Source organism: Salvelinus fontinalis, chromosome 12, assembly GCF_029448725.1.
Source record: "Salvelinus fontinalis isolate EN_2023a chromosome 12, ASM2944872v1, whole genome shotgun sequence".
In the NCBI taxonomy this organism is placed as follows: Eukaryota; Metazoa; Chordata; class Actinopteri; order Salmoniformes; family Salmonidae; genus Salvelinus; species Salvelinus fontinalis.
Window position 1 is genome coordinate 38593182 of NC_074676.1, and position 26963 is coordinate 38620144.

General features: G+C 45.7%; 1 protein-coding gene across 2 annotated transcripts in view; it reads right to left on the reverse strand.

The window, feature by feature from the left end:
• LOC129867344 (AT-rich interactive domain-containing protein 3A-like) overlaps nucleotides 1–26011 on the reverse strand; it is a 68638-nt gene extending 42627 nt beyond the window's left edge. For both annotated transcript variants that reach the window (XM_055940691.1, XM_055940690.1), the window contains exon 1: nucleotides 25777–26011. The gene's annotated coding sequence lies outside the window, so the exon portion shown is untranslated. The remainder of the gene's footprint in view (nucleotides 1–25776) is intronic.
• Between the last annotated feature and the right edge of the window lie 952 nt (nucleotides 26012–26963).

Genomic DNA, 26963 nt, shown 5'->3' on the forward strand with positions numbered 1-26963 from the left:
TGAGCAACAAGATTATGACAGTATGATCACTACAAATAAAGCTCTCAGTTCAAGCCTAGAGTATTTGACAGAATCTTCTTTTAAAACAAATACTTATTTCATTGGCCTTGTGGTTACCGTTACCTCTTGACATAACTCTGAGCAGGCTTATTCAAATTGGTTACTTCGGGGGTGGTTAAAGCATTAGGCCAGTAACCGAAAGGTTGTTGGATCGAATCCCCTGAGCTGACAAGGTAAAAATCTGTTGTTCTGCCCCTGAACAAGGCAGTTAACCCACTGTTCCCTGGTAGGCCGCCATTGTAAATAAGAATTTGTTCTTAACTGATAAATTAAAAAAATACTTATCTGCTATGAATGTTTTGCAAATATCATGGGATGTAATTCAGCAAAGTTAAGTGGATTTAGATAGGACTGTCAACCTTTGTGATATGAGAAACCAATTACACTTTTGCGCAGCAAAAGCCCCAGCATCAATCTTCGACATACGGTACTTCTTCTTCTTTTTTAGCACGCTACTCGGCCTACACCGTTTAAGCTAGAAACGCCGTTCCAACATTATAATGTGCAGAATGGTCTCACTCGAGTTGTTTGTATACAACCTTTGATATCTTTTATACTTTTTACGTTATTCGTTTTTTTTTTGTCCTCCATCCGCTTGTTATGGCATTTCCTCAAAATTCTAAAGCTCCCTATTGTGACATCATCACTTCCAACTGACATTCTCTGTAAATGCAATAATACAACCTTTGACACAAATCATCTACTTTGACCACTTTGCAACAACTTATAAAAAAGTTTGAGCGTTTACATCATCGTCTACTTCTCTGCTACTCAAATCTGCCGTTTGAACCAAAAAATTTATATTTGTTTTCACAAATGTTTTTCAAGAGCACATAATGAACATGTACCATAAATACACAACATATCTTTGCTGTTTTTTACAAAAAATATTTCAAGAGTATAAATAAGAATACAAGTTGGATAAAGCCACAGAAAAATAACAGAAAAAAATGACAGAATAAGACCTGTATGATATGTTAGGAACTCTGACCAGACACCTTCATACCTATGCTGTTGTCACGTTCCTGATCTATTTCTGTTAGTTTGTTGTATGTGTTAGTTGGTCAGGACGTGAGTTTGGGTGGGCATTCTATGTTTTCTGTTTCTATGTTGGTTTAAGGGTTGCCTGGTATGGCTCTTAATTAGAGGCAGGTGTTTGGCGTTTTCCTCTAATTGAGAGTCATATTTAGGTAGGTTGTTTCACAGTGTTCATTGTGGGTGGTTGTCTCCTGTGTCAGTGTTTGTCTCACCATACGGGACTGTTCGGTTTGTTTTGTTCATCGTTCTTTTGTGTAGTCTATTTTTCCCTGTTCGTGCTTTATTTGTAAGTTCGTATTGTTCAGGTCTGTCTATACATTTCGGTTTTGTTATTTTGTAGTTTATTCAAGTATAGGTCATTTTCTGTCTTCATTGTTTTATCGTGTCTTTATTAAATTATGTATTCACAACCCGCTGCGCCTTGGTTCAATCACTACTCCTCCTTTTCGGTTGAAGAGGAGGAGGACTACCTTTACAGAACCACCCACCAAATAACCAGAACCAAGCAGCGGTGTAGAGGGAGGAAGGGACAGCGCAAGAAGGAGGAATGGACATGGGAGGATGTTTTGGACGGTAAAGGTTGCTACACATGGGAGGAGATCCTGGCTGGAAGGGATCGCCTCCCATGGGAACAGCTGGAGGCACTGAGGAGAGCAGAGGCAACCGGAGAAGGGAACCAGCGTTATGAGGGGACGTGTCTAGCACGGAAGCCCGAAAAGCCTGTGAGTACTACCCAAAAATTTCTTGGGGGGGGTGGGGGCTAAAAGGTAGTGGGCCAAGGGCAGGTAGGAGACCTGCGCCCACTTCCCAGGCTAACCGTGGAGAGCGGGAGTACGGGCAGACACCATGTTAAGCAGTAGAGCTCACGGTGTCTCCTGTACGCGTGCATAGCCCAGTGCGGGTTATTCCACCTCCCCGCACTGGTAGGGCTAGATGGAGCATTGAGCCAAGCGCCATGAAGCCGGCTCTACATATCTGGCCACCAGTACGTCTCCTTGGGCCGGCTTACATGGCACCAGCCTTACGCATGGTGTCCCCGGTTCGCCTACATAGCCCGGTGCAGGTTATTCCACCTCCCCGCACTGGTCGGGCGACGGGGAGCATTCAGCCAGGTAAGGTTGGGCAGGCTCAGTGGTCAAGGGAGCCAATATGCCTGCACGGTCCGGTATTTCCTGCGCTACCTCCCCGCCCCAGCCCAGTACCACCAGTGCCTACCAGGCTTCCAGTGCGTTTCCAGAGCCCTGTTCCTCCTCCACGCACTCTCTCTATGGTGCGTGTCTCCAGTCCGGTGCCTCCAGTTCCGGCACCACGCACTAAGCCACCTGTGCGTCTCCAGAGCCCTGTACACACTGTTCCTTCTCCCCGTACTCGTCCTGATGTGCGTGCACTCAGCCCGGTGCCACCAGTGCCGGTACCACGCACCAGGCATATAGTACGCTTTGAGAGTCCAGTGTGCCCTGTCCCTGCTCCCCGCATTAGGCTTGAAGTGCGTGTCTCCAGTCCGGTGCCTCCAGTTCCGGCACCACGCACCAGGCCTACAGTGCGTCTCAGCCGGCCAGAGTCTGCCGTCTGCCCAACGGCGCCTGAACTGTCCGTCTGCCAAGCGCCGCATGAACTGCCCGTCTGCCATGAGCCTACAGAGCCTTCCGCCAGACAGGAGCAGCCAAAGCCTTCCGCCAGACAGGATGAGTCTGAGCCATCCGTCTCCGCAGCGCCATCTGAGCCATCCGTCTCCGCAGCGCCATCTGAGCCATCCGTCTCCGCAGCGCCATCTGAGCCATCCGTCTCCCCAGCGCCATCTGAGCCATCCGTCTCCCCAGCGCCATCTGAGCCATCCGTCTCCCCAGCGCCATCTGAGCCATCCGTCTCCCCAGCGCCGTCTGAGCCGCCCGTCTGTCCCGAGCCATTAGAGCCGCCCGTCTGTCCCGAGCCGTCAGAGCCGTTAGTCAGTCAGGATCTGCCAGAGCCGCCAACCAGACAGGATCTGCCAGGGCCGCCAACCAGACAGGATCTGCCAGAGCCGCCAACCAGACAGGATCTGCCAGAGCCGGCAACCAGACAGGATCTGCCAGAGCCGCCAACCAGACAGGATCTGCCAGAGCCGCCAACCAGACAGGATCTGCCAGAGCCGCCAGCGAGCCATGAGCGTCCAGAGCCGTCAGCCAGCCATGAGCGTCCAGAGCCGTCAGCCAGCCATGAGCGTCCAGAGCCGTCAGCCAGCCATGAGCGTCCAGAGCCGTCAGCCAGCCATGAGCGTCCAGAGCCGTCAGCCAGCCATGAGCGTCCAGAGCCGTCAGCCAGCCATGAGCGTCCAGAGCCGTCAGCCAGCCATGAGCGTCCAGAGCCGTCAGCCAGCCATGAGCGTCCAGAGCCGTCAGCCAGTCATGAGCTGTCCCTCAGCCCAGAGCGGCTATTTATCCAGAACTGCCCCTCAGTCCAGAGCTGTCTCTCTATCCTGAGCTACCTCTCTATCCTGAGCTACCTCTCTATCCTGAGCTATCCCTCTATCCCGGTGCTGCCCCTTGTCTCGATGTTACCCAAAAGATTAAGTGGGTGTAATAGGAGGGTGGTCATTTGTAGGGGGAGATGTAAGCTGGGATTGACTATGGTGGGGTGGGGACCTCGCCCTGAGCCTGAGCCACCACCGTGGTCAGATGCCCACCCAGACCCTCCCCTAGACTTTGTGCTGGTGCGCCCGGAGTTCGCACCTTAAGGGGGGGGTTATGTCACGTTCCTGACCTATTTCTGTTAGTTTGTTGTATGTGTTAGTTGGTCAGGACGTGAGTTTGGGTGGGCATTCTATGTTTTCTGTTTCTATGTTGGTTTAAGGGTTGCCTGGTATGGCTCTTAATTAGAGGCAGGTGTTTGGCGTTTTCCTCTAATTGAGAGTCATATTTAGGTAGGTTGTTTCACAGTGTTCGTTGTGGGTGGTTGTCTCCTGTGTCAGTATTTGTCGCACCATACGGGACTGTTCGGTTTGTTTTGTTCATCGTTCTTTTGTGTAGTCTATTTTTCCCTGTTCGTGCATTCTATTTGTAAGTTCGTATTGTTCAGGTCTGTCTATACATTTCGGTTTTGTTATTTTGTAGTTTATTCAAGTATAGGTCGTTTTCTGTCTTCATTGTTTTATCGTGTCTTTATTAAATTATGTATTCACAACCCGCTGCGCCTTGGTTCAATCACTACTCCTCCTTTTCGGTTGAAGAGGAGGAGGACTACCGTTACAGCTGTCTATGTTGCAAGATTGATGTAATTCTCTCCACGTCAGCAAGTTCCCCGCATAGACCTAACCGCATATCTTTTGAAGGTGCATGTTTATTTTTCCAGCATTTTGTTACACATTTATTTCCTTTCAGCTACTGAAAGATGATCTATCAATTTAAATGGAGAGGATTGGAGTATATCCACAGGAACAATACCAAGAAGGAGATGACATGGGTCTAGTTGAATAATAATACCTGTGATGTCCTGAATAACATGGAGAATTTCAGACCAAAAATACCAAAAATTATATTCTGATAAAAGTTACAGCTGTTTTAGTAACCGCATCAACATTTTCTGTAACTTTTTTGCAAACAACTGCCGTTTTGACCACTACCCCAACAATTTAGACAAAAAGTTAGAGGGTATGAAATCTTCCTCTACTTCTCTGCTATTCATATCTGTTTGCGGAACCAAAACATTCACTACAGATCTTACGGTACAGCTGTAATCGAACCCACAAATGCTGATGCGCCAGATACACAACTAGTCTAAAGAAGGCCAGTTTAATTGCTTCTTAAATCAGAACAACAGTCTTCAGCTGTGCTAACATAATTGCAAAAGGGTTGTCTAATCATCAATTAGCCTTTTAAAATGACAAACTTGGACTAGCTAACAACGTGCCATTGGAACACAGGTTTGATGGTTGCTGACAATGGGCCTCTGTATGCCTATGTAGATATTCCCTTAAAAATCTCCAGTTTCCAGCTACAATAGTCATTTACAACATTAACAATGTCTAGACTGTATTTCTGATCAATTTTATGTTATTCTAATGGACAAAAAATAAATAAATCAAAAACAAGGAAATTTGTAAGTGACCTCAAACTTTTGAACAGTAGTGTACATCACGTTTTGAAGTTCACTTTCCTTGCTTTGTCTAACAACACTATCATGAATCTAGCAAATTAGTTTTGTGGGTCAGAGTGCAGTATTTAGTTCATATAAAAGCACAAATTTACTGTATGTTAGCATGTTTCCTCACACTTGCTTAAGCCAAAAGAGAGCAGTGTTGTCAAGGCTACTGTTGCCTAGCAATGCTTGACTGCTGGAATGAATGTTTTTCATAGCTCTTCAAATTCCCATGATTTGTCAATCTGTTTCAGAACAAACAAGCTAGCGTTAAGATTAAGAATACTTTCCCAGTCTGGACAACCTGGAACGATAAAGAGAACATTTCTAATGCTTACTTGCTTCATCCTCCTTTTCCAGGATCATGTTCCATGCTCTAAATAACTCAACTGGCTAGTTCAAGTTAGCTTTATTGTTCCAATTGGGAAATTTGTTCTGCAGTCAGGGTTAAAAAAAAAAAAAAAAAAACATTAAAAACAGTGACGACCGTACGACTGATATACACATAACATGAAACAAAGAGATGGATAAAAAGGAGCAATCATCGTGCAAAAGTGCAACAATAAATAGACATTTCATTTCGTGTGCAGATTCAGAAAGTTTATGGTCTGTGGGATAAAAGAGTAATTGTATCTGTTGCAATTGAGTTTGGGAAGTCTAAAACGATGACCTCAGGGGAGAAGCTCAAAATGGTCAAGGAGGGGGTGATCAGGACAGTCTAGGATACTGTCAGCTCTCCTCACCACCTGCGTTCTGAATGTCACTGAGTGCTGTGCCTGTTGCACAACGATGATCTTGCTGGCCACCTTAACCACCCTGTCCAGACTATTTTTGTTGCAAACATTAAGATTGCCAAACAACGCCACCATCGAGAACATCAATACAGATTCAATAAAACTCCTGTAAAACAGTTTGCTTGTCTCTAAAGAGAAGAATGGGCTGTACCCCTCCGATTGGATAAAGCAGATTAGGAATAGCTCCAACCAATAAAAAGTTACAGCTGTTTGTCGGAGTTTAGAGTGACAAAAAGTTGCTAGCTGACGTCTACCAACCGGTCTCTGTGTCATCACTGAGCAGCCTAAACGGAGCCGTTGCTATGGATACTCAGACACAGAGGGCAAAAATGATTCCTTCCAGTTCTCTGCTGCCAATGACTGGAACGAATTGCAAAAATCACTGAAGCTCGAGACCCATATCTCCCTCACTAACTTTAAGCTCCAGCTGTCAGAGCAGCTCACAGATACCTGCACATGTACATAGCCCATCTGTAAATAGCCTATCCAACTCCCTCATCCCCATACTGTTATTTATTTTTTTGCTCCTTTGCACCCCAGTATCTCTACTTGCACATTCATCTTCTGCACATCTATCACTCCAGTGTTTAATTGCTAAATTGTAATTATTTCGCCACTATGGCCTATTTATTGACTTTACCTCCCTTATCTTACCTCATTTGCACACACTGTATATAGACTTTTTTTCTCTATTGTGTTATTGACTGTATGTTTGTTTCTTCCATGTGTAACTCTGTGTTGTGTGGCACTGCTTTGCTTTATCTTGGTCAGGTCGCAGTTGTAAATGAGAACTTGTTCTCAACTGGCCTACCTGGTTAAATAAAGGTGAAATAAATCCAATAAATAAAAATGACAAAGGTGAAGAGAGTGACCACAGTTACTGACCACAACCACACAAATGTTGACCACACAACAACTAAATCACACAACTACAGACCACAACCACACAACTTCTGACTAGGGCTGTTGCGGTGACCGTATTACAGCCACACCGGCGGTCACAAATCATGAAGGCAGTCAAATTCCACATGACCATTTAGTCACGCTAATTAGGCTTCTCCAAGCTCTGATGCTGCTGCTGGTCATTAGTAGCCTACCAAACTTGATAACTGTTGCTATTGTCCCTCTAACCACTCTGACAACAATGCAAATGTATTTGAATCTAAAATCTAATTAAACACTTAATGAGAGCCCATGAGCTCATGTTAAGCAACATTTCTATAGGCTATGCAACTGCTGGAGAAAACAGAGTGATGGCCGCTGACAAAAAGACGAGGATCCCATCAGCTTTCTATAGGCTAGGCCTACTATATTTATTCCTCAACTTTCCTAATATTAAGCACATAGCTTCTCTTTACAACAGGAGTATAGCCTACCTGGCTGGCATGAAAATAAACCATGGTGAAAAGCGTCTTCCATTCACTATTTAAGTGCTTGTGAATTATATATTATCACTTGTGAATTATGTCCAGCGTAAGAAACAATGCCTTTTTTAGCGACTTTTTCTAATCATAATCGCACACCTCATGTAGCCTTGCCCATATGCCTATATGTTTTAATTAGTTTGTATCACAACTAAAGTGGCCAAATAACTTCTTAGAATTAAGCACATTAAACCGCTTTACAAGGGGTGTAGAGCCTAACTGGCATACATAAGCAGCGTGTGAATTTCAAGTTTGGTGAAGATCATTTTCACCATAAAAATGCACCCTTATAATAAAAGCATTACATGCATAATTGCATTTGCGGTCACTTTTGATAATGGTGTTTTCCGCTAATGGAACATTTGTGCTTATAGCCTACTACCATGTGTGCATTGCTGCACTTATAATGTGAAGAAATAGCCTAATAGTTTATCAACATTTTAAGCTAAACGTTCTGATCTGTTGCGTCAGCTACATTGCATAAAAAGTTTTTGGGATGCTAGTGGTTGTATTCACTTGGGATTTATCGCATCCCACAACTGTCACAGACTATGTTTGGAATATTTATTTCTAGGACAGAATAGGTCGACTTTTGTACTATGGGGGATAGTAGACTGACATAGGCTAGTGGTGTTGCTGTTCATTAGGCCTACTCATCTTGTTGGCTGACAAAAAGTAAATGCGGACAGTTCTTCCAATACCTTCAATATGCACCTCAGAATTGGATAAGGACACGTGCAGTTGCATCCCTGATGTGTCTGTCTTCACTTGTAGCCTGCAAGAAAGACCCGACCACTTGACAGAGAGACATGTGAGTGAGAGTCGCTTCGGAATGTGCGGCACTCAGGCCCGCAAAAGGCATGGAATTTTTTAGGGTGCATTACGGCCAGAAAGGCGATACAGCCGTGAAATTCAAGGCATATTAAGTGCTTGTCAAATTATGAATGAGAGACTATTGAAGTGTACAGCCTGCGCAAAAAAACAAAGCAGAGCTCATGCCTTTCAAGCGACCTTTTTCAAATCATCATTCGAGTCTCATCATTCAGCCTTACAATGTATTAAAAATCAAAACATATAGCCCAACGTTTGTAGAACAACTAAAGTTACATGCTGACTAAACCGGACACGTGCGTGCGCCTGTGTGCGCCATCGCGGGCATGTTGATTTTGTACCCCAAAACCAGACACGATTAGGACACGCAGGTTGAAATATCAAAACAAACTCTGAACCAATTATATTAATTTGGAGACAGGTTGAAAAGCATTAAACAATTATGGCAATTTAGCTAGCTAGCTTGCTGTTGCTAGCTAATTTTTGTACTGGGATATAGACATTGAGTTGTTATTTTACCTGAAATGCACAAGGTCCTCTACTCCGACAATTAATCCACAGATGAGAAAGGAATTCGATTAACCGTTTTGTCATCTCTCCTCCTTCCTCAGGCTTCTTTTTTACTTATTTGAACCCTTTATATGGCGGTTGGCAACCAAATTTACGGTGCATTACTACAAAGGACTGGAGTGTGGATGTCAGTTCACCTTTCAATCACCCATGTGGGTATATGCTCCTAAAGACCAACGAGGAGATGGGAGAGGCCGGACTTGCAGAGTGTTTAGCGTCACAAATAGAACATATTTCTATTTTAGTGCCTGGCCACGCAAACGCTCGCTGAGGCGCCCATTGTGATCAGCATTTTACATTAGGAACTCGAAATTAAGCATATACGAGTACCTATTTCTTTGTTAATCGCTCAACACAGAATAGCTTTGTTCAATTGTATTCTTTATACTATAAAATAATGGCACTGAATTATAAGCAAATCTTGTTTGCTTAATGAACTACAGTATCCCAGTCATTTGGCATAGCCACATCGGGACCTAACATAAGGACAACGCAGAGTATGCTATTCATTTCTTCTGAAATAGACTACACTTTCTTCATATCATGTGTAACGATAGTCTATATCGTCCTCCTCATCGGACGAGGAGAGGCGAGAAGGATCGGACCAATATGCAGAGTGGTTGGTTTCCATGGTAATTTAATAACACGAAAACAAATATGTGATACAAAAATAACTAAATGAAACTACCGTGACAGTCCCGTGTGGCGAAACACTAACAAGGAACAAACACCCACAAAACACACGTGAAACCCCGGCTGCCTAAGTATGATTCTCAATCAGGGACAACGAATGACAGCTGCTTCTGATTGAGAATCATACCAGGCCGAACCCACAAAACCCCAACATAGAAAACAACACATAGACAACCCACCCAACCCACCCGACCATACTAAATAAATACAAAACAAGGGAAAACAGGTCAGGAACGTGACAGAACCCCCCCCCCCCACCTCAAGGTGCGAACTCCGGGCGCACCACCTAAAACTCTAGGGGAGGGTCTGGGTGGGCGTCTGTCCGCGGTGGCAGCTCTGGCGCGGGACGTGGACCCCACTTTAACAATGTTTTTGTCCGCCTCCTTAATCACCCCCGTGGCCTCCTAACAACCACCCTCCATATCAACCCCACTGGACCAAGGGGCAGCACCGGACTGAGGGGCAGCACCGGACTGAGGGGCAGCTCCTGGCTGGCTGGCTCTGGCAGCTCCTGGCTGGCTGGCTCTGGCAGCTCCTGGCTGGCTGGCTCTGGCAGCTCCTGGCTGGCTGGCTCTGGCAGCTCCTGGCTGGCTGACAGACTCTGGCAGGTCCTGGCTGACAGACTCTGGCAGGTCCTGGCTGACAGACTCTGGCAGGTCCTGGCTGACAGACTCTGGCAGGTCCTGGCTGACAGACTCTGGCAGGTCCTGGCTGACAGACTCTGGCAGGTCCTGGCTGACAGACTCTGGCAGGTCCTGGCTGACAGACTCTGGCTGGTCCTGGCTGACAGACTCTGGCTGGTCCTGGCTGGCTGACGGCTCTGGCTGGTCATGGCTGGCTGACGGCTCTGGCTGGTCATGGCTGGCTGACGGCTCTGGCTGGTCATGGCTGGCGGACGGCACTGGCTGGTCCTGTCTGGCGGACGGCTCTGGCTGCTCTTGTCTGGCGGACGGCTCTGGCTGCTCCTGTCTGGCGGATTGCTCTAGCGGCTCGGGACATACGGGCAGCTCTGACGGCTCGGGACAGACGGGCGGCTCTGACGGCTCGGGACAGACGGGCGGCTCTGACGGCTCGGGACAGACGGGCGGCTCGGGACAGACGGGCGGCTCTGACGGCTCGGGACAGACGGGCGGCTCTGACGGCTCGGGACAGACGGGCGGCTCTGACGGCTCGGGACAGACGGGCGGCTCAGATGACGCTGGGCAGGCAGGCAGCTCAGACAGCGCTGGGCAGGCAGGCAGCTCAGACAGCGCTGAGCAGGCAGGCAGCTCAGACAGCGCTGGGCAGGCAGGCAGTTCAGACAGCGCTGGGCAGGCAGGCAGCTCAGACAGCGCTAGGCAGGCAGGTACACCTGTAGGGAGGAGACGGAGAGACAGCCTGGTGCGGGGGGCTGCCACCGGAGGACTGGTACGTGGAGGTGGCACCGGATATACCGGACCGTGAAGGAGTACACGAGCTCTTGAGCACCGAGCCTGCCCAACCTTACCTGGTTGAATGGTCCCCGTAGCCCTGCCAGTGCGGCGAGGTGGAATAGCCCGCACTGGGCTATGCTGGCGAACCGGGTACACCATTTGTAAGGCTGGTGCCATGTACGCCGGCCCGAGGAGACGCACTGGAGACCAGATGCGTTGGGCCGGCTTCATGACACCCGGCTCGATGCCCAACCTAGCCTTACCAGTGCGGCGAGGTGGAATAGCCCGCACTGGGCTAAGCACGCGTACTGGGAAAACCGTGCGCTCCACCGCATAACACGGTGTCTGACCCCTGACACCCTCTCACTCCACGGTAAGCACGGGGAGTTGGCTCAGGTCTCCTACCCGGCTTTGCCACACTCTGCGTGTCCTCCCCCCCAAGAAATTTTTGGGTCTGACTCTCGGGCTCCCAACCGCGTCACCGCGCTGCCTCCTCATACCAGCACCTCTCTGCCTTCGCTGCCTCCAACTCCGCCTTGGGACGGCGATATTCCCCTGGCTGAACCCAGGGTCCCTTGCCGTCCAGGATCTCCTCCCAAGTCCAGGAGTCCTGTGTCTGTTTCTGCTGCTGCTGTCGCTGCCCTTTTCCACTCTGCTTGGTCCTTTGGTGGTGGGTGTTTCTGTAACGATAGTCTATATCGTCCTCCTCATCGGACGAGGAGAGGCGAGAAGGATCGGACCAATATGCAGAGTGGTTGGTTTCCATGGTAACTTAATAACATGAAAACAAATATGCGATACAAAAATAACAAAATGAAACTACCGTGACAGTCCCGTGTGGCGAAACACTAACAAGGAACAAACACCCACAAAACACACGTGAAACCCCGGCTGCCTAAGTATGATTCTCAATCAGGGACAACGAATGACAGCTGCTTCTGATTGAGAATCATACCAGGCCGAACACACAAAACCCCAACATAGAAAACAACACATAGACAACCCACCCAACTCACGCCCTGACCATACTAAATAAATACAAAACAAGGGAAAACAGGACAGGAACGTGACATCATGGTTCTTTAGACCCGTCGAAAATAAATAATGGATTTATTGTGATGGTGTAGGCTATATTACATGGATTTATTAGACATGGATTTATGTGTGGAAGCCAGGAGATGCTTAATTAACGGTCAATTACCGTGAGACCGACAGTTATTTGCTTGACAATCACCGGCTGATGAAATGTCGTGACCACCACAGCCCTACTTCTGACCACAACCACACAACTTTTTTTTATTTCACCTTTATTTAACCAGGTAGGCTAGTTGAGAACAAGTTCTCATTTGCAACTGCGACCTGGCCAAGATAAAGCATAGCAGTGTGAACAGACAACAACACAGAGTTACACATGGAGTAAACAATAAACAAGTCAATAACATGGTAGAAAAAAGATAATCTATATACAATGTGTGCAAAAGTCATGAGGAGGTAGGCAATAAATCGAATAATTACAATTTAGCAGATTAACACTGGAGTGATAAATCATCAGATGATCATGTGCAAGTAGAGATACTGGTGTGCAAAAGAGCAGAAAAGTAAATAAATAAAAGCAGTATGGGGGGTGAGGTAGGTAAATTGGGTGGGCTATATACCGATGGACTATGTACAGCTGCCGCGATCGCTTAGCTGCTCGGATAGCAGATGTTTAAAGTTGTTGAGGGAGATAAAAGTCTCCAACTTCAGAGATTTTTGCAATTCGTTCCAGTCGCAGGCAGCAGAAAACTGGAAGGAAAGGCGTCCAAATGAGGTTTTGGCTTTAGGGATGATCAGTGAGATACACCTGCTGGAGCGCGTGCTACGGGTGGGTGTAGCCATCGTGACCAGTGAACTGAGATAAGGCAGCACTTTACCTAGCATAGCCTTGTAGATGACCTGGAGCCAGTGGGTCTGACGACGAACATGTAGCGAGGGCCAGCCGACTAGGGCATACAGGTCGCAGTGGTGGGTCGTATAAGGTGCTTTAGTAACAAAACGGATGGCACTGTGATAAACTGCATCCAGTTTGCTGAGTAGAGTATTGGAAGCTATTTTGTAGATGACATCGCCGAAGTCGAGGATCGGTAGGATAGTCAGTTTTACTAGGGTAAGTTTGGCGGAGTGAAGGAGGCTTTTTTGCGAAATAGAAAGCCGACTCTAAATTTGATTTTGGATTGGAGATGTTTGATATGAGTCTGGAAGGAGAGTTTGCAGTCTAGCCAGACACCTAGGTACTTATAGATGTCCACATATTCTAGGTCGGAACCGTCCAGGGTGGTGATGCTAGTCGGGCGTGCGGGTGCAGGCAGCGAACGGTTGAAAAGCATGCATTTGGTTTTACTAGCGTTTAAGAGCAGTTGGAGGCCACGGAAGGAGTGTATGCCATTGAAGCTCGTTTGGAGGTTAGATAGCACAGTGTCCAAGGAAGGGCCAGAAGTATACAGAATGGTGTCGTCTGCGTAGAGGTGGATCAGGGAATCGCCCGCAGCAAGAGCAACATCATTGATATATACAGAGAAAAGAGTCGGCCTGAGAATTGAACCCTGTGGTACCCCCATAGAGACTGCCAGAGGACCGGACAACATGCCCTCCGATTTGACACACTGAACTCTGTCTGCAAAGTAGTTGGCGAACCAGGCAAGGCAGTCATTAGAAAAACCGAGGCTACTGAGTCTGCCGATAAGAATATGGTGATTGACAGAGTCGAAAGCCTTGGCCAGGTCGATGAAGACGGCTGCACAGTAATGTCTTTTATCGATGGCGGTTATGATATCGTTTAGTACCTTGAGCGTGGCTGAGGTGCACCCGTGACCGGCTCGGAAACCGGATTGCACAGCGGAGAAGGTACGGTGGGATTCGAGATGGTCAGTGATCTGTTTGTTGACTTGGCTTTCGAAGACCTTAGATACTGCTGACCACAACCACACAACTACAGACCACATCTAGTGACCACAACCACACACCTGCTGACCACAAACACACAATTACAGACCACAATTACCAACCACAACTTCTGACCACAACCACACAACTGCTTACCACATCTAGTGACCACAACCACACAACTTCTGACCACAACCACACAGCTGCTTACCACATCTAGTGACCACAACCACATAACTTTCGACCACACAACTTCTGACCACAACCTCTGACCAGATCTAGTGACCACAACTACTGCCAACACAACAGAACTTCTGACAACAACCAAACAACTGCTTACCACATCTAGTGACCACAACCACACAACAACTGACCACAACATCTGACCACAACCACAGAACTTCTGACCACACAACTACTGACCACAACCACACAACTGCTGACCACATTGAGTGAACACAACTACACATCTACTGACCTCAACCACACAACTTCTGGCCACATAGAGTGGCCACAACAACTTATGATCAAAACCACACAACTTCTGAACACAACCACACAACTTGTGACCACAACAACTTATGACCATAACCACACAACTACTGACCCCAACTATTGATCACTAAATACCACAAATACTGACCACTACTGAACAAGCAACAGACACCATACCAACTTTCACATGTTCAGGCTATCCTAACTTAATAATTTTGGGGTGGGTGTTTATAATTTGTCCTATTTCACACAAGTAGAACTGTAATTTCACTGTAGAGATAGAGGTAGATAGCCTAGCACTTAAGAGCAGTGGGCCAGTAACCGAAAGGTCGCGGATTCAAATCCCCAAGCCGACTAGGTAAAAAAATCTGTCCATGTGCCCTTGAGCAAGGTACTTAACCCTAATTCCTGTAAATTGCCCTGGATAAGAGTGTCTGCTAAATTACTAAAATGTAAATGTGAGATTGGACAGTAACAATATTTTTACGCATGTCATTTCTAGAGTTGTCACAATAGCTAAAACGGATATAAACTCAACCACATTGAGATATTTACGTGTCTATAAAAACACAACATTTAACAGGCAAATATAAGACCCAGATTTTTTCCCATATTTTGCCTGTGTTTTCATAAACAAGTAAGCTGTTAGGTGAGTGTACTTCCACTGTGCCTGGAAAGAGACCGTTGAATAGAACTATTGGATGAATCATAGCTTAAAGACATAGATCAGTTGCCAGTTTAAACTGGTTTTAGATACTGTAATGTAATGACAAGGATGAAGAAGTTCTCGCTGTTCTACAAATTGCCCTTGTTTTACAACTTTTTCATAAAATGTCTGCAGATTGATGCTGGGTGTAACGGCTTTCTTCTGTGGACGAAGGAGAGGACCAAAGCGCAGCACGGTTAGTGTTCAACATGTTTTAATAAAGACGATAAACGTGAACACTACAAAATTACAAAACAACAAATGTGAAAAACCGAAACAGTCCTATCTGGTGCATAGACACAAAGACAGAAGACAACCACCCACAAAACCCAACACAAAACAGGCTACCTAAATATGGCTCCCAATCAGAGACAAACGACTAACACCTGCCTCTGATTGGGAACCATATCAGGCCAAACACAGAAACAGGAAAACTAGACACACAATATAGATTAACCACTCAGCTCACGTCCTGACCAACACTAAAACAACAAAAACACAAAAGAACTATGGTCAGAACGTGACACTGGGAATGTTGTCAGCAAAAATATATAATATATATAATTCCAGAATTTGTGTCATGTGTTAAGTGGAAATACTGAATAATTATGTTATAACACAAAATGTACAGTTGAAGTCAGAAGATTACATACACTTAGGTTGGAGTCATTAAAACTAGTTTTTCAACCACTCCACAAATTTCTTGTTAACAAACTATAGTTTTGGCAAGTTGGTTAGGACATCTACTTTGTGCATGACAAGTACTTTTTCAAGGCCTACCTTCAAACTCACTGCATCTTTGCTTGACATCATGGGAAAATCAAAAGAAATTAGCCAAGACCTCAGAAAAAAAATTGTAGACCTCCACAAATCTGGTTCATCCTTGGGAGCAATTTCCAAATGCCTGAAGGTACCACGTTCATCTGTACAAACAATAGTACACAAGTATAAATACCATGGGACCACGCAGCCGTCATACAGCTCAGGAAGTAGACGCGTTCTGTTTCCTAGAGATGAACGTACTTTGGTGCGAAAAGTGCAAATCAATCCCAGAACAACAGCAAAGGACCATGTGAAGATGCTGGAGGGAACAGGTACAAAAGTATCTACAGTGGGAAGAACAAATATTTGATACACTGCTGATTTTGCAGGTTTTCCTACTTACAAAGCATGTAGAGGTCTGTAATTTTTTATCAATTTTTTATCACTTCAACTGTGAGAGACGGAATCTAAAACAAAAATCCAGAAAATCACATTGTATGATTTTAAGTAATTAATTTGCATTTTATTGCATGACATACGTATTTGATCACCTACCAACCAGTAAGAATTCCGGCTCTCACAGGCCTGTTAATTTTTCTTTAAGAAGCCCTCCTGTTCTCCACTCATTACCTGTATTAACTGCACCTGTTTGAACTCGTTACCTGTATAAAAGACACCTGTCCACACACTCAATCAAACAGACTCCAACCTCTGCACAATGGCCAAGACCAGAGAGCTGTGTAAGGACATCAGGGATAAAATTGTAGACCTGCACAAGGCTGGGATGGGCTACAGGACAATAGGCAAGCAGCTTGGTGAGAAGGCAACAACGGTTGGCGCAATTATTAGAAAATGGAAGAAGTTCAAGATGACGGTCAATCACCCTCGATCTGGGGCTCCATGCAAGATCTCACCTCGTGGGGCATCAATGATCATGAGGAAGGTGAGGAATCAGCCCAGAACTACACGGCAGGACCTGGTCAAAGACCTGAAGAGAGCTGGGACCACAGTCTCAAAGAAAACCATTAGTAACACACTACGCCGTCATGGATTAAAATCCTGCAGCGCACGCAAGGTCCCCCTGCTCAAGCCAGCGCATGTCCAGGCCCGTCTGAAGTTTGCCAATGACCATCTGGATGATCCAGAGGAGGAATGGGAGAAGGTCATGTGGTCTGATGAGACAAAAATATAGCTTTTTGGTCTAAACTCCACTCGCTGTGTTTGGAGGAAGAAGAAGGATGAGTACAACCCCAAGAACACCATCCCAACCGTAAAGCATGGATGTGGAAACATCATTCTTTGGGGATGCTTTTCTGCAAAGGGGACAGGACGACTGCACCGTATTGAGGGGAGGATGGATGGGGCCATGTATCGCGAGATCTTGGCCAACAACCTCCTTCCCTCAGTAAGAGCATTGAAGATGGGTCGTGGCTGGGTCTTCCAGCATGACAACGACCCGAAACACACAGCCAGGGCAACTAAGAAGTGGCGCCGTAAGAAGCATCTCAAGGTCCTGGAGTGGCCTAGCCAGACCTGAACCCAATAGAAAATCTTTGGAGGGAGCTGAAAGTCCGTATTGCCCAGCGACAGCCCCGAAACCTGAAGGATCTGGAGAATGTCTGTATGGAGGAGTGGGCCAAAATCCCTGCTGCAGTATGTGCAAACCTGGTCAAGAACTACAGGAAACGTATGATCTCTGTAATTGCAAACAAAGGTTTCTGTACCAAATATTAAGTTCTGCTTTTCTGATGTATCAAATACTTATGTCATGCAATAAAATGCAAATTAATTACTTAAAAATCATACAACGTAATTTTCTGGATTTTTGTTTTCAATTCCGTCTCTCACAGTTGAAGTGTACCTATGATAAAAATTACAGACCTCTACATGCTTTGTAAGTAGGAAAACCTGCAAAACCGGCAGTGTATCCAATATTGTTCTCCCCACTGTATATCCACAGTAAAACGAGTCCTATATCGACATAATCTGAAAGGCTGCTCAGCAAGAAAGAAGCCACTGCTCAAAAACCGCCATAAAAAAACAGACTACGGTTTGCAACTGCACATGGGGACAAAGATCGTACTTTTTGGAGAAATGTCCTCTGGTCTGATGAAACAAAAATAGAACTGTTTGGCCATAATGACCATCGTTATGTTTGGAGGAAAAGGGGGAGGCTTGCAAGCGAAGAACACCTTGCCGACCGTGAAGCACGGGGGTGGCAGTATCATGTGTGGGGGTGCTTTGCTGCGGGAGGGACTGGTGCACTTCACAAAATAGATGGCATCATGAGGAAGAACAATGTATCCACATAATTTAAGAAATATCTTGTGACATCAATCAGGAAATTAAAGCTTGGTCACAAATGGGTCTTCCAAATGGACAATGACCCCAAGCATACTTCCAAAGCTGTGGCAAAATGGCTTAAGGACAACACAGTCAAGGTATTGGAGTGGCCATCACAAAGCCCTGACCTCAATCCTATAGAACATTGTGGGCAGAACTGAAAAAGTGTGTGCGAGCAAGGAGGCCTGCAAACCTGACTCAGTTACACCAACTCTGTCAGGAGGAATGGGCCAAAATTCACCCAACTTATTGTGGGAAGCTTGTGGAAGGCTACCCAAAATGTTTGACCCAAGTTAAACAATTTAAAGGCAATGCTACCAAAAACTAATTGAGTGTATGTAAACTTCTGACCCACTGGGATTGTGAAATACAAGCTGAAATAAATACATTTTCTGTCACGTTCCTGACCTATTTCTGTTAGTTTGTTGTATGTGTTAGTTGGTCAGACACACGGTGTCTCCTGTACGTGTTCATAGCCCGGTGCGGGTTATTCCACCTCCCCGCACTGCTAGGGCTAGATTGAGTATTGAGCCGGCAGTACGTCTCCTCGGGCCGGCTTACATGGCACCAGCCTTACGCATGGTGTCCCCGGTTCGCCTACATAGCCCGGTGCGGGTTATTCCACCTCCCCGCACTGGTCGGGCGACGGGGAGCATTCAGCCAGGTAAGGTTGGGCAGGCTCAGTGTTCAAGGGAGCCAATACGCCTGCACGGTCCGGTATTTCCGGCGCTACCTCCCCGCCCCAGCCCAGTACCACCAGTGCCTACACCACGCACCAGGCTTCCAGTGCGTTTTCAGAGCCCTGTTCCTCCTCCACGCACTCTCTCTATGGTGCGTGTCTCCAGCCCAGTGCCTCCAGTTCCGGCACCACGCACTAAGCCACCTGTGCGTCTCCAGAGCCCTGTACACACTGTTCCTTCTCCCCGTACTCGTCCTGAGGTGCGTGCCCTTAGCCTGGTACCACCAGTGCCGGGACCACGCACTAGGCCTATAGTGCGCTTTGAGAATTCAGTGTGCCCTGTCCCTGCTCCCCGCACTAGGCTTGAAGTGCGTGTCTCCAGTCCGGTGCCTCCAGTTCCGGCACCACGCACCAGGCCTACAGTGCGTCTCAGCCGGCCAGAGTCTGCCGTCTGCCCAACGGCGCCTGAACTGTCCGTCTGCCAAGCGCCGCATGAACTGCTCATCTGTATTGAGCCTTCAAAGCCCCCCGTCTGCCATGAGCCTGCAAAGCTGCCCGTCTGCCATGAGCCTACAGAGCCTTCCGCCAGACTGGAGCCGCTAGAGCCTTCCGCCAGACAGGAGCCGCTAGAGCCTTCCGCCAGACAGGAGCAGCCAAAGCCTTCCGCTAGACAGGATCAGTCTGAGCCATCCGTCTCCGCAGCGCCATCTGAGCCATCCGTCTCCTCAGCACCGTCTGAGCCATCCGTCTCCTCAGCGCCATCTGAGCCATCCGTCTCCTCAGCGCCATCTGAGCCATCCGTCTCCTCAGCGCCATCTGAGCCATCCGTCTCCCCAGCGCCGTCTGAGCCATCCGTCTCCCCAGCGCCGTCTGAGCCATTCGTCTGTCCCGAGCCATTAGAGCCGCCCGTCTGTCTCGAGCCGTCAGAGCCGTTAGTCAGTCAGGAGCCGCTAGAGCCATTCGTCAGTCAGGATCTGCCAGAGCCGCCAACCAGACAGGATCTGCCAGAGCCGCCAACCAGCCATGAGCGTCCAGAGCCGCCAGCCAGCCATGAGCGTCCAGAGCCGTCAGCCAGCCATGAGCGTCCAGAGCCGTCAGCCAGCCATGAGCGTCCAGAGCCGTCAGCCAGCCATGAGCGTCCAGAGCCGTCAGCCAGCCATGAGCGTCCAGAGCTGTCAGCCAGCCATGAGCGTCCAGAGCCGTCAGCCAGCCATGAGCGTCCAGAGCCGTCAGCCAGCCATGAGCGTCCAGAGCCGTCAGCCAGCCATGAGCTGCTTCTCAGCCCAGAGCGGCCATTAATCCTGAACTGCCCCTCAGTCCAGAGCTGTCTCTCTGTCCGGAGCTGCCCTTCAGTCCGGAGTTGCCCCTCTATCCTGAGCTACCTCTCTATCTTGACCTACCTCTCTGTCTTGAGCTATCTCTCTGTCCTGCGCTACCTTATCCTGGTGCTGCCCCTTATCTTGATGGTACCATGTAAATTAAGTGGGTGTAATAGGAGGGTGGTCATTCTAAGGGGAAGACGTAAGCTGGGATTGACTATGGTGGGGTGGGGAACTCGCCCAGAGCCTGAGCCACCACCGTGGTCAGATGCCCACCCAGACCCTCCCCTATACTTTGTGCTGGTGCGCCCGGAGTTCGCACCTTAGGGGGAGGGTTATGTCACGTTCCTGACCTATTTCTGTTAGTTTGTTGTATGTGTTAGTTGGTCAGGACGTGAGTTTGGGTGGGCATTCTATGTTGTCTGTTTCTATGTTGGTTTAAGGGTTGCCTGGTATGGCTCTCAATTAGAGGCAGGTGTTTGGCGTTCCTCTAATTGAGAGTCATATTTAGGTAGGTTGTTTCACAGTGTTCGTTGTGGGTGGTTGTCTTCCGTGTCTGTGTCTGCGCACCACATGGGACTGTTTTCGGTTTGTTTTGTACATCGTTCTTTTGTGTAGTCTATTTTCCCTGTTCGTGCGTTCTTCGTGTTATTTGTAAGTGCGTATTGTTCAGGTCTGTCTACACATTCGTTTTGTTATTTTGTAGTTTTCTCAAGTATAGTTCGTGTCATTGTTTCGTCGTGTCTAATAAATCATTATGTATTCAACACCCGCTGCGTTTTGGTCCTCCGATCCTTCTCTCCTCTCCTCGTCTGAGGAGGAGGATTACGACACCCGTTACATTTTCTCTACTATTATTCTGACATTCTTAAAATAAAGTGGTGATCCTAACTTACCTAAGACTGGGAATTTTTAATTGGATTAAATGTCAGGAATTGTAAAAAACTGAGTTTAAATGTATTTGGCTAAGGTGCATGTAAACTTCCGACTAAAACTGTATATTGAGCATTCAAGACACAATGTGCAGAAATAAAGGGAGGAGCTAGGAATATTTTCCACAATGTAAAGATCAGCTGACTCCTCGGCTTTCTAGAAAAAGCCATTATCTCTAAACTACACTATGTACAAATCATAAACTCAGGAAAAAAAGAAACATCCCTTTTTCAGGACCCTGTCTTTCAAAGATAATTCGTAAAAATCCAAATAACTTCACAGATCCTCATTGTAAAAGGTTTAAACACGGTTTCCCATGCTTGTTCAATGAACCATAAACAATTAATGAACATGCACCTGTGGAACGGTCGTTAAGACACTAACAGCTTACAGACGGTAGGCAATTAAGGTCACAGGTATGAAAATGGAGACCTTACAACGGACTCTGAAAAACGCCAAAAGAAAGATGCCCAGGGTCCCTGTTCATCTGCGTGAATGTGCCTTAGGCATGCTGAAAGGAGGCATGGGGACTGCATATGTGGCCAGGGCAATAAATTGCAATGTCCGTACAGAGGCCTGTACTCTGGAGCGGGATCGATTTTGGAGGTGGAGGGTCCGTCATGGTCTGGGGCGGTATCATCGGACTGAGCTTGTGGTCATTGCAGGCAATCTCAACGCTGTGCGTTACAGGGAAGACATCCTCCTCCCTCATGTGGTACCCTTCCTGCAGGCTCATCCTGACATGACCCTACAGCATGACAATGCCACCAGCCATACTGCTCGTTCTGTGCGTGATTTCCTGCAAGACAGGAATGTCAGTGTTCTGCCATGGCCAGTGAAGAGCCCAGATCTCAATCCCATTGAGCACATCTGGGACCTGTTGGATCGGAGGGTGAGGGCTAGGGTCATTCCCCCCAGAAATGTCCGGGAACTTGCAGGTGCCTTGGTGGAAAAGTGGGGTAACATCTCACAGCAAGAATTGGCAAATCTGGTGCAGTCCATGAGGAGGAGATGCACTGCAGTACTTAATGCAGCTGGTGGCCACACCAGATACTGACTGTTACTTTTGATTTTGACCCCTTTTTTGTTCAGGGACACATTTTTACATTTCTGTTAGTCACATGTATGTGGAATTTGTTCAGTTTATGTCTCAGTTGTTGAATCTTGTTATGGTCATACAAATATTTACACATGTTAAGTTTGCTGAAAATAAACGCAGTTGACAGTGAGGACGTTTCTTTTTTTGCTGAGTTTATAATAAATGGCACATGTAAAACCATCAGTACCTGCTTGTTTCCTACTCACAATTTCAGTTACACTACAAAAGCGCTCCCTTGGTGAGCCCAGCTTGGACTCTGAGCACATTCCAAACATCATTTCCTGTATACAACAACAGTGGCCAGCAGTAACGTAAACTCTGCCTTAACAAGGCATGTTATTCATTAGACTGCATTCATTATGCAAAGACATCGGGGTTTTAAGACCTGAACTTGATCGCCTACCATACGTTTATAATCCACAGAGGTCCAATCACTGAGCAAATCCCCCTTTTCTTAAAGAGGCCTCATTGCAGGCAAATAAGGAAAATGGCCCTCCATTGGAAAAGGGATGTGCATGGGATGCTGAGTTACAGTAGGCTATAAATCAGTGGAGGTCAGAGCCGTTTAAGATGAGGGAGAACGATTTTGTGTTTTTCATGAGCATGGCCTTATTTCTATTACAGCATATTAAATGACTGCCATTCATATTCTGTTCACCCAGTTCAATGTAACATAAATAGGTTTAGGCTACTACGTGATAGTAGAATTTTCCCATCATGTGATTTCTACAACCTAGTCTACGAATTAAATTTTCCAACGTAGGTGCACACAGGTCAAGAGGAGAAATGTAGGTGACAGACAGTGACACATGGACAGAGAGTGACACATTCAATACCGCCTTGCACACTCTTTCCTGCATCTAGCTGATCAAGGGTGTGATCATTAGTCCAACATAAATGTTTTTCAACATAATCGGCAGAATGACTTACACCTCTAATCAGGCGTAAAAACAGTTCACATTCATAGCAGCTACGTTGTATTCCTTCTATGCGCTCTCCTCCTCTCACCTTGTCCCTTCGTTTGTGGACTTCAATGCACAACACATCAGCTGCTGCAAAATGAATTGCCTCTCTGAGCACATTAAAATTCTCTGAATCTGAATGTGACCAGGCGAAAAAACCTTTCCAAGCCGAACAATATCATAACCGCTACACACAGCCTACATTGTTGTCACTATATTAGCTAAAGTAACATCATAGTCAACAGAACTAACGTGTTAGTAAACCCACTACAATCATGCAGTAACTTTACAGTGTATAGTCAGTAAGCAGTTTATATTGCTTCTTCTTCATTTTTGAAGAAATTAATTTGTTCAAAACTGTTCAACTATTGACTTTCTCTTTGAGTCAACTACTCACCACATTTTATGCACTGCAGTGCTAGCTAACTGTAGCTTATGCATTCAGTACACATGATCGTTCTCTACTCCTTTGATTGGGTGGACAACATGTCAGTTCATGCTGCAACTTCCTCCGGAAGTTGTCATAATTACTGTGAAAGTCTATGGAAGGCATGAGCCTCCTAGGTTTTGGACTGACGTCAATGTACCCAGAGGAGGACGGAAGCTAGCTGTCCTCCGGCTACACCATGGTGTTACCCTACAGAGTGTGGTTGAGGCTACGGTAGACCTTCATTGCAAAACAGTGTTTTAATCAATTATTTGGTGATGTGATTATATTTAGTATAGTTTTATCTAAAAAGGATAACTTTAAATGTTTAAAAATGTATATTTTAAATTAAATTCACTGAGGAGGATGGTCCTGCCCTTGTTCCTCTGAGGAGCCTCCACTGCAATATGGACAGGCACAAAGTGATCCACTATGGTTTCATCAGTCTCTTATGGCCCCAGGTAGATATCATTAACATGGCAAAATGGGTAGAATTGCAGGAAATAAGCTGTACAACTTTTTTCTCTCTCTCTGCCCCATGGCAAAATAAGTAGTTGCATGAAATGTGTAATAAAATTGCACTAAAATTTAAAATAATTTGCCATGCTGTCCAAAACTTTCAAGTAGAGATACTGCCTTGGAGGCTGGGTATGATAGGGAGAGAAAAGCCTGTTTTGGATTGATATTTGTCTGGTTAATATGAAATTAAGACATATTAATAACCAGTTATTCAAATCAGCTACGTACCGCATCGACGTGTGCCACCCAAATGTTGTAAAATGGGCTCCATATAGCTCCGCATTGACATGATTGGTTGACGACAGGTTGGGGGCGGGAGGTCCAGTATAAACACAAACTCCCCTTCTTGAAAACTTATACACAACACCTCTGTTCAGCAAAGCCCAAGAAGTATAAATGCCCTGACTTCTGCAGAGCCACTATCGCAGTAAACGCTGTATGGCAACTGCAGATATCAAATTGACCATGCAAAGCCTTTTACGTGACGCTCCTCCTATCCCCTTGCAACTTTTATATATATACAAAAAGTCAATTCAAAGACTATTCTGAAAAGGACCAATTAATTCTATGCAATCCATCTAATGTAATTCACATGATAAATATAATAGGTATTTCGTTTTTTATGTTTATAACTTTCATGAAACGAATATATGCCCACATATAGAATGATCATCATATGCGTTTCAAGAAATGAGCAACTAAAATTATGTATTTATCAGTCGAGTTGTGGCTACTTTGTAGCCTACTTAAATGACTCACTAAACAAATAGGCTATATTGTCTTAAATGTGGTGGAAAACATCAACACAAAAAGCAGGTCAATTGAACGCTTGACAGTTCTATTTAATTTGACTTTAGGAAATGTAAATACCGTTTCCAGAATCTTTTGGCAACTTCCCAATTCCTACAGCCAATGTGAGCAACAGGTAGCCTAACATAGCACACTAAGCTACGATACAACATATAATAGCTTTTTATATATTAGAAAGTATATGAGTGATGTACTTTACTATTTGCAAATGCAAAATCAACCCAAATTCTAAACGATCATTTAATTACTTGGAACATCGCCACATATGCGGTGTGAGGTGTTGCAGAGGCTCCCCTGGTAGTGGGCTTTTTAGGACTGCTACTGGGAGTGGTGTTCTTACTGGCGCTTTTACAGCCGCCAAAGCATCACCCAGGTGGACGATCCAGCCTACCTACAGAGGAGGAGCTGTGAACATCGAAAACGAGGTTCCGGATGGAGAACTCCGTGGCCTGTCTGTCAGATGTCTCTAACTCTCTGCGTACTGTACTATCAATGCTCCATCCGCTCAAGATTCTACCTTTACGCACTGCCCATCATCTAAAACTGTGGAAGACCATCGACCAAGAACTGCCAGATACTCCTACTTTTGTTTTGTTAAATTGTTTTCTGCTTGTTTTGTTTTTAAAGCGACTTTGAGATTCAACGTGTAATGAAAAGCGATATATAAATAAACATATTCTTAAATATCAAAAGGGGCATGTACACATTGGGCTGTATCCGATTAGTCAAGTTGAATCAGACATGATATCGTATCTTAATTATCCCAGGAACATATACAACATCATTAGGCAGGATAAGACTCCTGCTTGTATAATGAATTCCAGACCGAGCGTGCGAGTCGCAATAAGAGAAAAAAAATACTTACCAAATCAGCTTCCGTTTTATTTTTGCATTCTTGGGAACCGGAAGAAATATTCCTGATTTCCTCCTGAATCTAAGGCGTTCTGGTGGTTAACGATTGTATATTTCATATATAGTAGTAAACTGATATCAATTGATTGTGGTATTTCTATTCCGTTACACACATCTAATCCGATTTCAATGTATGGCTTGATTCACAGGTTACATTGTATCTTGACTAATTTAAGGCGTGCTCACGGTCGTAGAGTCAAATCATTGGTTGACAAACAGCAATCAGATGCAAATTACCTCTGAATCATTGGGGGCCAACCTATACATGCAAAGGGAATGTCGGCAAATGTAAATATATGTGCAGTCAATGTGGGGGGAAATAATGGCATTGTATTATAATAGCTTCTAAGCTTCATGTTGGTGAAATATGTATGAGATGTTGAAACGTGTGTGTTCTATACCTCGAGGAAGAGGGAAACTATTTCCTCCCTAAGCACATCTCGACGTATGAAACTTGGCAGATTGTCCCTTGTCATTATAATGAAAGACTTACCTACCCCATTTGAGCTTTTGGCGACGTTCCCTTAGGTTGTGAGCGATCTCTTTTCACCCTACAGCAGGTGGGTGGTGCCAATATTCTGCTGCTGGGGTCTGCAACTGGCGGCCCAAACTGGCCCCACAAGCAATTTATTTTGTTTTGTAGATTTTTTGTTGTAAAATATATATATATAAAAAAGACTAAAATCACCAGGAATTCAGCAAAAAATTATGTTTAATTTAGGAAATGTGTTGCCAAGTATTCCCACGAATAAAAAAAGAGATGTGATCGTGTCTCAATTTTCAAATACAATTTCTTTCTGGGCTTAGTTGTGGTCAACTTGCAATGTTCAAATTATTATAATTTTGTTCTAGCCCTCGACCATCAGCTCTGACTAAAATTGGCCTGCGGCTGAATCTAGTTGCCTACTCTGCCCTACTGACTAATGTATGCTCGTAGGACATAAAATAAACAAACTGAATGAAGATGATGAGACCACGCGTCCTAATTATCACTTATAAATTTCGCTAACTCCTTTGCTTTTTCCCCTCATCAAAATTCCCATGTAATAAATGTTATGGTGGAATTTCCTTGGGAAATAAAATTATGTCATTATTATGACATAATTCATCATTATTAGTACCATCATTAATGCGTAACAG